The sequence below is a fragment of the Rhincodon typus genome, chromosome 3, assembly GCF_021869965.1.
Source record: "Rhincodon typus isolate 14 chromosome 3, sRhiTyp1.1, whole genome shotgun sequence".
Classification (NCBI taxonomy): Eukaryota; Metazoa; Chordata; class Chondrichthyes; order Orectolobiformes; family Rhincodontidae; genus Rhincodon; species Rhincodon typus.
Window position 1 is genome coordinate 63,049,536 of NC_063334.1, and position 16,957 is coordinate 63,066,492.

The window sequence follows — 16,957 nt, forward strand, 5'->3', positions numbered from 1 at the left end:
CTTCTGAAGAAGGGTCTGGGCCTGAAACGTCAGCCTTCCTGCTCCTCTGATGCTGCTTGGCCTGCTGTGTTCATTCAGCTCTACACCTTGTTATCTCTCTATATCTACAAACCAGACTTGTTTTTAGCATCCATTAAGATCATGGATGGGAGCAGTTTATCTCTAAGTGATTTTGACCATTTGAATGAATTATTTACTATTACAGAAGTGCATAGAAATGTTCCCTGCTGTTGTGTCCACTTATTTTACATAGTTACTTGCTTTAACAATGCATTGATTTCCAAGAATTTGCTCCATGTTGGGAAAAGAAATTGCTGGTGGCCAATATGCTTTCCAAAATATAACTTACAACCTATTTTGATAATGAATATTAGAGTAGATGAAGAAATCTGAATTCTATATCAACAACAGTGTGATATTTCAGCTCCAATCACTCACTCTTCCTTCTTGAACTGCCTATACAACCTTTTCATCATCCACTCCTCCTTTTTCTTGTGCTAACACTTTTATGTTTAACTCTCTATTAACATGCTCCTTATTTTCACGCAATCTCCCCAGGCAGGAGATAATATCCGTCTCCCAAAGGCAGGAGATACTGAGTCTATTTCCCCTTTCTCTCTATTCTCCACAAAGTGTTATTGTTTGCTTTTGAGAAATAATTTTCTTATATGAAAATAAATCAGACTAAAGCAGTAAAAATACTAAAGATGATTTAGCTGTGGTTTTCCAGTTGAAATAGGATATTAAAGACTTGGGAGTGAAGACCACTCTGCTTCTTTCCTATGCACATTCTCACACTCTCCACACCCACGTGCACATAGGCTTTACAAACACACACATTCTCTACTTGAACTACTGCTCTGCTGAGGGAAACTAATGAGCTAGATCACTCAGGCAAGGTCCAGGCAATCAGTAGAGATAGATGGGTGAAGGAAATGTATAGTTAGAAAGAAGGGAAAAATAATGGAAACATTGCAATAAATAGGCTGATCCATATGGTAACATGATTATCATAAATCAATCAACAAATTTTCTTACTCAGAGTTACAATGATGCAACTTTAATGGAAGAAAGAATCCATCAGGCAGCATGGTTAGCACTGCTGCCTCACAGCACCAGGGTCCCAGGTTCGATTCCGGTCTAGGACAACTGTCAGTGAGGTGTTTGCACATTCTTCCTGTGCTGCATGGGTTTCTTCTGAGTGCTGCAGTTTTCTCCCACAGTCCAAAGATGTGCAGGTTAGGTGGACTGGCGACGCTAAATTGCCCATAGTGTCCAGGGATGTGTAAATTAGGTGAATTAGCAAAGGGAAATGCAGGGTTACAGGGATAGGGGAATGAGTCTGGGTGGCATGCTCTTCGGAGGGTCGGTGTGGACTTGAATGGCCTGCCTTCCAAACTGTAGAGATTCTATGATGAATTGGGGTCGGGGATAGGGGTAGCTAACCAATGGATAGACATTGTCTTGCTTATTTTTTCCAATGGCATTTGTACCATTTTTCAAAGTCCCCTTTCAACTATTTGTCACCAGGGAAGAAAACCCACAGAAGGAATGAAACGACATCTGATGATCCCAAATTCAATGCAAAAGCTTATATTCCTTATGAATATGCAAGATTTCATATCGCCAAGGTAGAAGAAATCCATAATCATCATTAACCTTTATTACGTTTTACGTAGACTTATTAACATGTCACATGGTGCTGTTTAATTTTAAAACGAAGCTCCAAAATAATCTAATATTTGACAAAAGTGGATTTTTTTTTGTGGTTAAGCAACAAGAATCTTATATATAACTTTTCTATTTGCCTATCTTAGGTAGTAGAAGACATGCATCAAATGAAGAATGAACACAAGCAACTCCTCTGTGAGATTGAAGAGAATTTGCAGACACTGGGAAAGGAAAATCAGGTAACATTTATATAATTGGTGATATTTTAATATTTCTAATATAACATATATAATAGTCCTGTCTTATTGAAGCTTTAAACCAATCAACCCATATGGATGCTCAGTGTGATTCGGGTCGGGTTTTGCCAAATATAATTACAGAAGTTTCCATTCCTGAAGCAACCCAAATATGTTAAATACAAGATCACGTCCTGTCAGTGCTTACTGCTATGGGCAAAGATTTGATACTTGAATTAAGGTTAAAAAATGATAAAATGTATAACTTGCTTTATTTTGGTCATAGGAATGGTCCATACAAACGTTGAAAAAACAGCATAGCGACAAGATAGCAAGTTTTAAAGAAGCACTGAAAGCATACCAAGATCACATAAAGAATAACAGCAAATACTGGGCAGAAATGGTCCAGGTAGAGTCAAGCAGAAATGTGCATATACAAATTTAACTAATATGTAGAAACCATAGTACCATATGTTCTCAGTTTGAGGGAAGCATATCTTACTGAATTTACTCCAAAGTCCTGAGGAACCCATTGGGCTGGATTTTCAAAGCAGGGTTGGGAACTCGAAACTGGATAAATTGTGGGTCCCCACATTATATTGTAAACACATTGCTGTCATTACTTTTAAATATCACTGTCCTAATTATTCAGACAAACTCTCAGCCCCCGATTAATGGTGCCAAGTGCCTCCACGATGCGGGAGATGATGCCACGATGCCAGAACCAAAAGTAGTTACCAACTATGTGTGTATATTGCCATCTTGCCTGGGAGAACAGGAAATGCATCTGATGATTAAGGAGTTTTTTTTTTCAAATTTATTCGTGGAATGTGGGAATTCCGAGCTAGGCCAGCATTTATAGTCTGTCTCTAAGGACCCTTAAAAAACTGCTTGTGAGCTGCTTTCTTGAGCAGCTGCATTTCTCAGGTATAAGTACACCCACAGTGTTGTTACGGAGACAGTTCCAAGACTGTGATCCAGTGACAGTAAAGGATTAGGAATATTATTCGAAGACAGAATGGTGAGTGTCTTGGAGGTGATTTTGCAGTGACATTGTTCCCATGTAACTGCTGCCTTTGTCCTTCTAGATAATAAAGGTTTTGAAAAAATAGTATCTAGGGAGCATTGGCGAGTAGTTGCAATGCATCTTGTAGATGGTACACATTTTTGCCACTGTGCATTGATGGTGGAAGGAATGAAGATGTTAGATGGGATGCCAAGTATGTCAACTGATCTGTCCTGGAAGGTATTGAGCTTTTTGAGTGTGCTTGGAGCTGTCCTCATCCAGGCAAGCAGTGAGTCTTCCATCATGTTCCTCACTTGTACCTTGTACATCACCTGTAAGGGTATGATAGCCCTCCCAATTTTGGTACATGCTGTGAGATGTTTCTAAGGAAGGCTTTGCCGGCTTGACAGGGCCAGGTGTGCCACTTATGTTGGTTGAAGCAAGGTCAGCCAAGTGGACCTCATAGAATATGAGTTCCCTGATTTAGGTTGTTAATCAGGTCAAACCAGAGAGCCCCGGTTGACAGATAAAAAGAGGAATGGCAGATATTCTGACACACTGAGAGCTGGCTCTGAGGGAGCTGGACCTGTTCAAGGACTTCCCACATGTAAATAAAGGGTGACTTAATGATGGGATACCAACCTCTGTAAAGTCATTTCAGTGACAATGAGAGAAAAGCAGGCTCCTGAAGAAATTTGCTCGCAACAGTTGTCTTTGAGTTGGGTAAGCATTCTGGCCGTTATTTGGGAAGCTTGACTCATCCAACCCTGCCGTGGAAGGCCTAGTATGAGGAAAGAATGTGTTAGTTCTTTCCGAGCAAATGACATTGTGGCAAATGAAAAACAATGAGTATTTCTCATGAAAGCTTGTGGACCCACAGCTGTATCAGTTATTAGGATCCTAATGTTCCCTGAGGCACCAGACACTAAAACTTTTCAAGTGTTGACAGATTTAGTTGAAGAATATTACAACTCAAGCCTCCTCTAATTCCGAGATTCTATCGGTTTTACTCGGCAATTCAAGAACCAGGGGAATCTGTACCAGGAGTTTGACATGGTTAAGATGACTGGCAGAGGCATGTGACTTTGGTATAACCCTTAAAGAGATGCTGAGAGACCATTTCATATATGGGATTAATGATGTAACCATGCAAAAGTGTCTACTAGCTGAAGCCCAACAGGACTTCAAAAAGGCACTACAACTGGCTTTGTCATTGGAAAATGCAGCAAGTGGAGCATATGAGTTACAGGGTATTCTGATGGAAGTGGACACCCTCAGCAGGTTGACTGAGCTTGGGGAACACCACTTGAGTGAAGGCAATTGCATATCCTGAACAGAGCGATTCTTGTCAACCCACAAAAACACCCCAAAACAAAGCCAAGCCTTGGCCAAACAGTTAAAATTTTATTTCGGAACCTGAGCTGCAAGCCACTGTAGTTCCTGCCCGTGCGCGGACTCTGAACAGCAAAGAATTCTCACTAGACCTAAATTGTGTAAGAGAACTCATAGGCTGGTAGGAACTGCCGATGCTGGAGAATCTGAGATAACAAGGTGTAGAGCTGGATGAACACAGCAGGACAGGCAGCATCAGAGGAGCAGGAAAGCTGACATTTTGGGTCTGGACCCTTCTGATGCTGCTTGGCCTGCTGTGTTCATCCAGCTCTACACCTTGTTATCTCATAGGCTGGTAACCTGGAAAGTCTGCCTACCTCTGGTTTGAAATGGTTAAATTGCTTAGCAACATCCAAATCAGAACCAATCAAAATAAATGCCTGGTTAATTAGTCACTCAGTTCTAATGGAGAACAATACTGGCATGGCTGTATCAGTGATTGTGGAACCAGTCTTTAACAAATTTGCTCTGGATTCCAACGCTTAAGCTTGCTTCAGATGTCGGCCAGGCTGTGAGCCTATACCTGGGACCCTTTACAGATTAAGGGTACAACTTCGGTTCCGGTCTCTTATGGGAAGTAGCTGGTTCAGTTACCGCTGATTGTGCAGTAAAAGGCTCAGGCCCGAGCTTGATGTGGAGAAATTGGATGAGAAAGATTCAAATTGATTGGCTCAACACCTTTTGATTATAAAATAGATGCCTGAGTGAAGTCCTAATTAAATACTCGGAAGTCTTTCAAAGGAGCCAAGGCCACCTTGCATGTTGACTAGAAAGCAATTCCATGACTCTGCAAGACCCGCCCAGTGCCATTTACCTTTTGGACAAAAGTAGAAGCAGAAAGAGACGGTAAAGGCTGAAAAGCAAAGGAATCGTCAAACCAGTGCAGTTTGCAGAATGCACAGCCAATCCCTCACATATGTAAAGCTGGCAGGAGGGCTGTCCTTCATGAAGTTGAACATGAGCTATGTATACTTGCAATTGCAGTTAGATGAGGGTTCCCAGAAGTATGCTACAATTAATACCCGTAAGGGTTTGTACCAATATACGAGACTGCCATTTGGGCAATTGCAGCCTGTGCAATCTTTCAGCGGATGAAAGAGAACATTTTGCAAAGTCTACCCCAAGTTGCCATTTATCTAGATGCCGTGCTAATAACAGGGAAGACCAATAAGAAGCTCTTAGAGAACTTGAACACAGTCTTTAGACGTTTCTCTCAGTACACTTAAGGAGGGGAAAATGTGTGTTCCAGGCACTCTGGCGAGTCATCGGGACTGGATTACACATGTTGGAAGATAAAGTGAGGGCGATCAAAGGTGCCTTGGCTCCCATGTCCATACTGGAGCTTAGGTCTTTCCTCGGGCTGGTGAATTATTACAGAATGTTCATTATAACCTGATCTTCATCCTGGCACTTTTGCATCAACTCCTAAAAAAAATTGTCAGCCTTGGAAATGGTCATGTAGCCAAGCTATAGTTTTCAGGCAAGTGAAGAAACAGCTATCATCCTCTAAGTTGTTGGCACACTATGATTCCAAGTGAGATCTGGTATTGATAGGCAGTTCCTCCTCGTACAGCATCAGGGTTGTAATAGGTCATAGGTGGCCCATTGGGAAAACCCAATAGTGCATGCATCCAGGACTTTGGCTAATGTAGAGCATAAATCTGCCCAGATAGAAAAGTTTGGGGGTCATATTTGGAGTCAGAAAGTTCTACCAATACCATTATGGATGTAAATTTGTAATAAAAATGGGCGACAAACACCTAATAGGTTTACTTAAAGAGGACAAGGCAGTGCTGTCCATAGCTTAGGCTGAATTCAGCGGTGGACTCTAATACTAAGTGTGTATAATTATAAGTTGGAATGCTGTCTGGGAGGCCAAGCAGCGAATATGGATGCATTGAGCCACCTCCAATTAGTAGATACACCACCAGTGTTAATGCCACTGGAAGAGTTTGTGATGGTTTTAAATTTTCTGGTCACACTTTCAGTCATAGCTGAGATTTTCAAACTTTGGATGCAGAAAGATCTGGTCCTGGCAAAACTGAAAGAATTGGTGGTGATTTGGGAAACTGACAGACTGTTACAACTAGAACTGAAACCTTTTTGGACCCGGAGAGACCAAATCACAGTAGTTTACGGCATTTTATTATGGGGAACAAGAGAGATTGTCCCGAACAAAGGTCACTGCCACGTACCAGCTGAACTTTGTCTGAGTCATCCAGAGGTTTCCAAAATGAAGTTGTTGGTGAGGTGTTATGTCTAGTGGCCAGGCTTGGATGCAGGCATAGCTGCATTGGATGGGGCAGTGCCCAGAGTGCCAACAAGGACAAAAATTACCGTCAGCAACTTCCCCACGTTCATGGGACTGGCTGGGTTAAACCTAGGTCCTTTCATTGGCTCAATGTTCTTAGTCATTGTAGATGCCTACTCAACGTGGTTGGACGTGCATAGAGTTCATTCATCAAACTTGGGGATATTAGCCACAGATAATGGGCCATTATTTATCAGCAGGGAATTTGAATAAAATGTTATGGGATAATTGCGTTTTTGTGTCATCATGTAAAATGAGTGAGTACAAACTGCTATCTGTTTTATAGCTCTCCCATTTTACGTTTACATTAAAATTGTCTGTTTTACAAAATCTCGTATAGTCCACATCTGCCCCAGTCAATGGAGAGAAAATTCAAAAGTAAAGCTTGCCAAAAGGCCGGTTATCCATGCTGTCAATGAATGTGTTGCATTTTGTAATGAAAGTATTCAAATCAAAAGCTACAAGTGACCTCCTGACTTGGAATCAGCACCTAATGGCGCATTTAGGGAAATCCTGGATTAGGATAGTTCCAAAACTACACCCTAATCACACAGAATCCTTGCAGCAATAAGGAAAAGAGGTGACCTCCCAGTGACCCTGCATACTCCAGTAGGATCAGCAAGAGTAACTGGCCAGACCACATTCCCAAAGACTGTCTGTCTTAAAGTAGTGTTCTTGTCCTTTACAAAATAACTAGGAATTTATTAATCTATTTCATTGAATAATTCCAGGGTTTAAAAGATGAAAATAACCAACTGATTCAAGAAAACACTGTTTTCCACATTCAAAACAAACAAGAATATGAGAAGTGGGAGATTGAGAAGGTAAAATACAATTGTTAACTACAGCAAAATGCACGCCTGACTTATGAAATTGTTTCACTTTCATTGGACAGAGTTTCTGAACCACATGTAGCATTAAAACATGAAAGCATATTCTCAAAAAGTAATCTTTTCTAATTATCTGCTTTGTATTCCTATTTTTGTGATTTTTGTTTGCTTTTATCAAGGAGACAGAGATACCGGGATCTAGAATACTTTTGTATACACCTGACAGTAAAAATTACTTTTATTTCTGTCATATTTAAATAAAGTTGATCTGACTCAAAACTAGCTTCTTCACCCAATGGCAATGAATGATCAAGATTCTGGCTATCATGTCATTAGCTAAACAAAGTGACACTATCAACGATCTGCTGTCTCCTTTAGACTCTAACTTTACACTGAGAGATGTTGGTACTGAGATCTCAAAAATGAATTATTTCTGGATTTTTTTCAAGCAGCTTTGAGAGAAGCAGTAGTTGAACTCTTATGCCACCTAATGGATGCCTTTAAAACATAATCTTTCTCCAATGTTATTCATAAGAATATATGAATTTAGAAAATATGATTCTGTTGTCCAGCCTGACAGCCCCAAACACAAGTATTTCAATTTCCCACTCCCTTAAATTTTGTTTTCCAATTGATCATGCTTTCATCATATTGCATTCAAGAGTTTACAACCTTGATTAATAATAAAATTACTAGCTGTTCTTGTATTTGTGTTTCATCCGATCTTCTCTAATGTATTTTCACCAAACATCTTTGTAAACATGAGTCCATGCTCCCTGCAATAAATACTTTTGAGATTTTTCTACGATTCTTGAGTTTCAGGTTACAGTTCCTTTAATTATTCAGTGCAATGGAAAGCACTTTAGACAGTGAACAATGGATAGCAATGAATAATACACTTCCAGAAAGTTTTGTACTATTGCATTATAATGCATGATAATGAATCATAATTATTACAAATTATAAACATACATTATGTAATCATTATGCTGTAATTCATTATGGTACTGTTTAACTCAGTGCAATTTGAAGTAATCATATCAAAAATAACTTAGGATTTTATTAATGTCTGGAATTAATGTAACAGCAAAAGCAGATAATGCCAGTTTATAATATTACATGAACAATATACACTTTTAAATTTACAGACTGAAATTCTGGAAGGATTTTCCCAGAAGTTGGATCTGTTACACACACATCAGATTTCGAGTAAGTCTTGAATAGCATAAAAAAGACAATGACAAGAGGTTGATTCTTTTTAAATGTACAAATCTATTCTCAAAAGCCTCTAAGCCGACATTTGTTCAGAAAGATACATTTAAAAATCTTCCATGACCTTTTAAAGACTCTTTGCTGGATTTTCAAATAGGATATTGTATTTAACATGGTGAATTATGAAGACAGTATTGTTTTAATTTTTTATGTTTTTTGCTTTAGACTCTGCAGTTATAGCAATTAAAATTTAATAATCTTCAAGAAATATTTTAAGAAAAATATTTGAGATTATTCATATACTATGTACATTAATTTCTATGTCCTCATAACTAGTAATTATTAATAAATATGTTTGTTATGATAGAATCAATTGTAAAGGCTGGTCTGGCTATCAATGATACACATACAATCAGCAACAGAACTAAAAATGGACTAAATGTCCTTTCTTTTAAATGCTGTGTGGTACTTTGTCAAAATTAATAGCTAATGGGGATGATTTCAAGTTATCAATCTCTTGGACCACCCATTCTTAAATATCTGCCCCCTTTCTATGTTTACCTCAGATCTCACCAGCCTAAAAACCTTTACAGGACAACCTCCTGCACCTTTGATTCCATCCTCACCCAACTCTGAATTAAACAGATATCTCTCCTGATTCAATGTTAACTGACACATTTTGCATGACAAACTCCATCCCCTTCAATACTCCCATCATCATAACCTTTTCATTATGCTTCTTTGTCCTTCGTGATCTCTCTCTTAGGCATTCTACACAATTATTCCATTTTATCCTACTATACTCTGAGCCCTGAGTGGCACCCATAACCAGTTCCATTCCTTTTGATTACAGCCAGACCAGGACATTTTCAGCAATAGGTCTTTTTCCATCTGCAGCTATATAGCTGTTTCAGTGTACCATAATATTTAATCTTGCACCCCACGCTCCACCCTTTCACATTAACTATGCAGGGCTAGATCTCAGTGTTGCTCCTAGCCGAGCCCCCTCACACTGATGCAAGCACAGTGGTGCTACATCCCTCAACCTTAGCACAGCAGTCCCAGCCAGAGCACTGCAGGCCCCCTAGAGCCTAGGCTTCAGTTATTAGGCCATGACATACCCCCTCACCTTCCGGGTCCTGTCACCATGATCTTTGATTCCACAACCAATTTGGTTTTGCTGCCCACCTATATTAAATATAGATAGGCCAGAACATTCCCCAGTTGAAGTTCACAATGAACGATGCCATGTTCCTCAACTCCTACGAAAAGGATTATCTTCACTCTACAGCTGAACTGGACAGAGTCTCCTGAGTGGGGCCCTGCCTTTATAATAAAATGAGAAATAAGTAGTTGTATCTTATGGCTTTCAAGAACAATTCAAAATTGGTGGAAAAAAAGCAAGTCTAATATAATAAGGATGTAATTACAGTGTAGGCAGTTTGGAAAAAGTTCACTAGATTGATTCCAGAGATGAAAGGCTTGTCTTACGAAGAGAGATTCAGCAGTTTAAGGGCCTATACAGTCTAGAGATTGAAGAATGAGAAAATATCAAATTGAGGTATTTAAGATGCTAAAGGGGATTGACAAAGTAAATGTAGAGTAAGTGTTTGCCCTAGCGGGACAGTATAAAACAGGAGGTCATAGATTTAGGTTAAGGGTTGGCAGATTTAAAACAGAGATGAGGAAAAATTACTTTTCTCAAAGGATTATGAATCTGTAGAACTCACTGCCGCAGAGTGCAGTGAATGCCGGGCCACTAAATAAATCTAAGGAGGAGATAGAGATTTCTAGTTAGTAACAGGTTGACGGCTTGTAGGGAGCAGACAGAGAGTGGAGTTGAGGCCAAGCTAAGACCATCAGTTGTGATAATATTAAATGGGTGAGCAATCTCAAAGGGCTGAGTTGCCCACTCCTGCTCCTGGTTCTTAATAAAAGCAAGCCTCTTGAATAAAGATCAGACTGTATTGAGCCTCTTGAATAAAGATCAGACTGTATTGAGCTATTCTCTGTGGAAAAGTCTAATTGATGGAAAATATGGTAGGATGAAGAAAATGACTTGGGATATAAATTCTGGCAGCAAAAGCACATTAATGTTATTTTGTTCTTTTGAATAATATGATACCCGAATTTAATTTACATCTGTTATCCTAGCCCTCAAAGAACTTCAGATGAGTAGACTAGAGTTAGAAAGAATACAAGAAATGCTAAAACCCCAGCAAGAAATTATCATTGAAGACCTGGATAAACATCTTGTGCAGTCAACCTCAGAATTAAAACTATCAGATAAGCCACAGCAGAATGACTCACAGAAGATGCAAGACCTGAAGAAAAATGCAAAGGTAAATCCAACTGAAGCCTCCTTGTTTTATTTGAATTTTTGTCAAATTCTGGAACTGGCTAATGCTTTTAATTTTGGTTATATACCACAGCCCTGGAATTCTGTGGGATTTGCATGCATATTCAAGTTGCCTGCGTCTACAGAACGGTCCCATGAATACATTCTAAAGTTGGAGCACTGATATTAGAACCCTGAAGAGGTTACTTAAAGCTGAGTATGTTTAAGCTCAGGTACATGAATAGCTCCAGGAAGAAGCTAGCTACAGTTCTAGTCGAGAAATTAAAGTCACGAGTGACTTAGCTCTGTTGAGATTTTAGTGACACAGACTATGATGTAAATACTCTATGAATAATACTATTTTAGCATACTGTGCATACTTTAATTGAAGCTCTGTAAGCCACAAGCCACATGATCATTTGATTATTGGGACCGAAATCATTTTCTAACCTTCTTTTCAGTTAGGTAACTGGGTGGCAGAGGAAATTATCAGAATTCTAAGAAAAATAGCTTTTAGCCATGTCCACCATCAAGCTAAAAGTTGGGGGGGATGTTTAGGATGAATTTGTATGGTCTACTGGGGCCACTGCTCAAGGAGGCAGGTGAGTGCAAAGCTTGTCACTCCACTCAATCTGCAGGGTTTCTACAAGCTTGGAAATACCACACCAAAAGGACAAGAATTCAATAACTACACTGACTGTCATGCAGATCTGCTCATCCAATGTAATTATTTAACTACTAATCACTTCTTGTGAACAATTGAAATGATGCATGTAATATAGCATTAACTCTAGTTCCTGGTGTTGTTATGGTCCTGGCTGATGTGATTACTGGATAAGTCAGATCCCATATTGAAGCCTGGCTTGATGGATCAGATTTAATTTTGATTCAATTTCAACAAAGTGATCTTTCGCTGAAACATAATGCAGCAGAATTTTGTTTTACAAAAAACTGCAGTTTAATAACAAAAGAAATGAAGATAAAATAGAACCAGAATGTCTACTTATAACAAATTCAAAGCTTTTAAGCACACAGTAAGAGTATAATCCCATTAATTCCAAAACACCCCTGTTTGTATAGCGCTCAAAACAAACTCCTGGTACAGTATCCAAAAACACACCTTGAATAGTACCCCAGAACACCATTCATACAGTATTCACACCAGAGTCTGTGTCTCTAAAATCTCAATGGAGTTAAGTCACTTGTGTCTTTAATTTATAGACTAGAACTGTAGGTAGCTTCTTCCTGGAGCTATTCGTGCTACTGAGCTTAAACATCCTCAGCTTTAAGGAACTTTTCAAGGTTTTATTCCAATACTTCTGGTCTGGGGTGCACTAACTCTTTACTTTTAGTTAATCTAGTTTAACTATATCCTGCTGTTCTTAGGACCACTGGTCTATACAGCCACGTTTATCCATGGGTTTCATAGAACTGCACAAAATCTAAAATATAACTGAAAAATGAATCTCTCTCTCACTCTAAGTTATGGGTCTTTCCTTTAAGCTAAAAAAACTCCTCTGCTGATCTTCCAAACTGGAACTTGTCTAACTTGTTTGGTCATAAAAGTCTACCCATGTACACAAACTCCATTAATTCTAAACCTAGAACACAAAAATTGTTTTAGGAATTTACCAAAACCACAGATATACTAGCAGGCTAATTATTAATTTATGACACATTTAAAAAAACAACATTTTACTAACTCAAAAAATAAAAACCCAAATTTACATTAAATTATATTAAAATTGTATATGCAAGTTGTGAATAGGTTCTGTCTGGAGTCTGTTTGTTCACAAATCAGAACACAGAGCAGGATAATGGAAAGCAGCCATTCACAACAACAGGAAATGTTTCTATGTTGGGTCTTTAAAAATTAAAACCACATATGGGATCATATTTGTTAGTCAGATATTCATAAATCAGGGACTCCTTAAATGTAAATTTATTTTGTTTGACCTATTTTTCTAATCAACATGTTCGGAGATGTTATTACACACCTCTGGAGCCAGTGGGACTTGTCCCTGGGTCTCCCAGTCCAAGGCAAGGATGCTACCTCTGTTCCGCAAGAGAGCCCTTTTGTATATATAAAACTTGTTGATTTTGCTGAGCTGCAGTAATTCGATAGTGGATTGTTTAGTGATTGCACGATCTGCCCAGTGGCACCAGAACTACCTTGTTGGTCTGGTCTCATTACCAGGCAATTGATTGCAAGCGTCAAACAGATCTTAAAGACTGCTGATGAGGCAAGTTATTTGTGCAGACCGGTGAAAATCAGCTGTATTACTCAGGAAACCGAACAGGGAGTGGCAGAGATTTGGGATATTTTTACACGACCTGGAAAATTGGCCAGTTGGTGTTGATTGGGAATTGAATGATTTTAGATCAACCAGTTATAATAAATTGTGAGAGAAAAAAAACTAACCTCTGTTTTGCTATTGTAAAGTCTGCGGAAAATGTTTAAGATCAAACAGAACTTGAGGTTTCTGAAATTGATTTAGTGCAAACTTTTCCTGCATGTTAGGATTTCAATAATAATACCTGCAAATACATAATCGTGCCTTATTCCTTTCATTATTTCCATTGTTATTTCCATCTGTAGAAGGTCTTAAATAATTTGGAAGAAACAGATAATGGTGTAATAGAAAAATGGACTACAGTCGTTGGAACACCAGAAGAAAATCAAGAAAATGGTTTGTGTATTAACACACTAGAGGCAGGATTTTATCACTGAATCATAACTGTTCAGAAATATATGGAAAGTTGAATTGAAACTGTGCAAAAGTAACAATCAGCTCAAAACAAAATGTTTTAGTATCAATTTCATTGAGTCCATTTGATATCAAGAAACAGCTGAAGGTTATTTAATAGAGAAAATGCTATAGGATGAGATAACAACCTGACTACTGAAGGTTTGTGGTCCAGAAATTTTGGATTCCACCAGGGTCAGTCAAACTCTGATGACACAATGGCCTTGATCCAAACATGGGTCAAAGAGCTTAATTCACAAGGTGAGGTGAGGTGAGATGAGAGTGATTGCACTTGGTATCAAGGTAGCATTTGACTGAATGTGAAATCAAAGATTCTGAGCAAAATTGAAGTCAGTGGAAATTGGGGGGAAACATACCCACTTGTAGAAGCCATGTCTAAACAAAGGAATATGGTTGAGGTTGTCAGAGGCCTATCATCTCAGCTCTGTAATATCATTGCAGGAGTTCTTCAGGGTAGAGCCCTAGACCCTAGTTATTTCATCAGCGACCTGATGTCCACCATCAAGCTAAAAGTTGAGGGGATGTTCAGGATGAATTTCTAGCAGGTTGGACCTTTTCATATTGTCTCTGTATGCGCACAAATCCCAAGCTATTTTCCTATTCAGGGCTCCTTGCAGATGCCTTGTTACTACTGGGAGCCTGCCTCCTACCAAGGCAAAACCTTGAAACTCTGATTATTTTTTGCCTCCAGGCTGGGTCATCTCTAATTGAACATCCTTCTTCATTGGAGCTTCTTCGGCCTCCAATGAAAGCAGTTATGATGCATTGAGCTCACACCTTTGATCAAAAATTGCCAGTGTGATATCAAACACTTTTCCATAACTGCTAACAGAATATTAGATTTATAATGTACCATTTTGAAATGTTTAAAGCCAAATTTATCCTTTATTGTTGGAACGTAAGAACCCAAGTAGAAAGAAGAATAGGTCATTCAGCTTCTCAAATCTGCTGTCCTGTAAGATTATAGCTCATCTACCCCAGGCCCTCAACTCCTCAGTATTTCAAAAACCTACCCACCTTCTCATTAAATAATTTCAGTGATGTAGCCTCCATGACTGTTTGAGGTAGAGAATTCCAGACATTCACTACCTACTGAGAGAAGAAATTCCTTTGCATTTCAGTTTTAAATGAATGTCCCCTTATTCTGTGACATTGTTCCTCAGTTTAAGATTCCTGTACAAGTGGAAACATCTTATCAACATTTATCCTTTTAAACACTCTCAGAACCTTATATGTTTTAATAAGATCACCCTTCCTCCTTCTAATCTGTGACGAATAAAGGCCTAACCTGTTTTGTTGTTCTTGATAAGTCAGCCCTTTCATCCTAGGAATTAGCCTTATGATTCTGTTTTGAACTGCTTCCAGTAATATTGTTCACCATGTGAAGAGGTAACTTGGCCTAAGGATTTATTGACAGACTCCTTGGCCTGAAATTTTATTTTTTGGTCATAACCTTGCACTTTACTGGAGTCAGAGTCATAATGGAACTTTCAAAGTGTCAGCCATTAGTAGGTGTAGAGCTAGGTTCAGCACAACCTACGGGTATAGGCAAGAGGTAGGAGCTAGAAGCAGTGAGAAAATTTAAAAGGCAAATAGCAGCCATGCCTGGGCTTGCTGTTCACTTTGGAAATTGATGAGCAGGAAGAACAGAGAGTCAGCTGTTGTCCTCCGGGGAGCCCCATTTGATGCCTCCTTTGAGACCAATATGGAGGGTGGAGAGGAGAGCTGCACTCTTCCTTTCATTTCAAAGTAGACTTCAGTGAATGAGATCATGCAGGCATGGCTAAAGGTGGCCATAGATACCTGTAGTTTCACTTTCCTTTACAAAGCCCAAAATACACCTCTCAAAGTCAAGCCTCTTAGCTCTAGCAAAGGCAGTTCTGTGCTAGTGCATGAATAACTGTGCTCAAATCTTCTTCTTTTCTCCAACTCTTTCATATGTCAGTCAGGGGCACTACTGCACCCCCTCCCCCACCCCACCATTGTGTTCTCAACATCTATGCTGCGACATGTCCCAGATCATCCACGATCTCCATGGTCATCACCTGAAATTCGCTGACTGTTGTTCCCCGTACTCTGAATGAGATCTACAACTAACTCAACAAGCAGTTTACTGGGGCTGTGAGGGCTGCTGGTTATTCTTGTCCCCCATTTGAAATTCTGCTCATTTCAAGGAGTCAGAAACCAGTGAAACCTCCAAAATGTTTGATTTCCTGAGCCCTTAGGAACCCAATTCACCCTTGCATTAACCAATGTCTTCTAAGTATCAAAATTAGACTAGTTATGGAACAAAGGAGACAATTGAACCTATCAAGTCCATACCTGCCCTGTGCAAGACCAATTCAGTAAGTCCCACTCCACTACCTTTTGCCCTTCATTTGCTTTTGTAATTCTTCATTATTTTTTAAAGAAAAGAGTTTATCATTGTGTTTTTAAATGAAGCTATTATCTGTTTCTGTAAATGATACTATAAACTTGGTATGCTATTTGATGATGTATTACAGTCTGCTAAGGAAGATGTCCAGCTGAATATTTACATGACATCGACCAATCTAGAGGGGACTAATCAGACAAAAATGGAAGCGGCTCAGATAAGATTGGAGAAACTAAAACAGACGTTGAGCAAAAGGGAAGATGAAATCATTGATCCTTTAAAAAACAATAATAAGCTAGAAAATGGTTTTGGAACATGGAACAAATCACAAGTTGCCCAGCTTGACACATCAAGAGAAGTTCTACTAAAAATAATTTTAGAAAAGGTCGGTTTTTAAAACCATAAAGATTTGACTATTCTATGTAGTAGTGATGATTTTTGTGTATTGATTGTTCAGTTTTACTAATCTCTATTGATTGTGTAAGCTTGACTCAATTGCTTGTTATCATTGTTACATTTAAGTCAGAAATCTACAAAATTTCAATTCCAATTCAGCAACTAATTCAAATGATACTGTAGAGAAATTTTGAGATGTGTTCTGCCCATCATATCTGCGCTTTATCTCCAATCATTTTAATTTAGTCTCAATCTCTTGTCTTTTCCCTATAACCCTGCATATAGTTTCTACTTAAATAAGCATTCAAGCCCACTCAAATGCCTCAATTGAACCGTTCTCCGTAGTATTCTCGGCAGTACATTCCAGGCTCTAACTACTCGCTGTGTGAAAAAGTTTTTGTTTCTCATTTTGCATTCACTTCT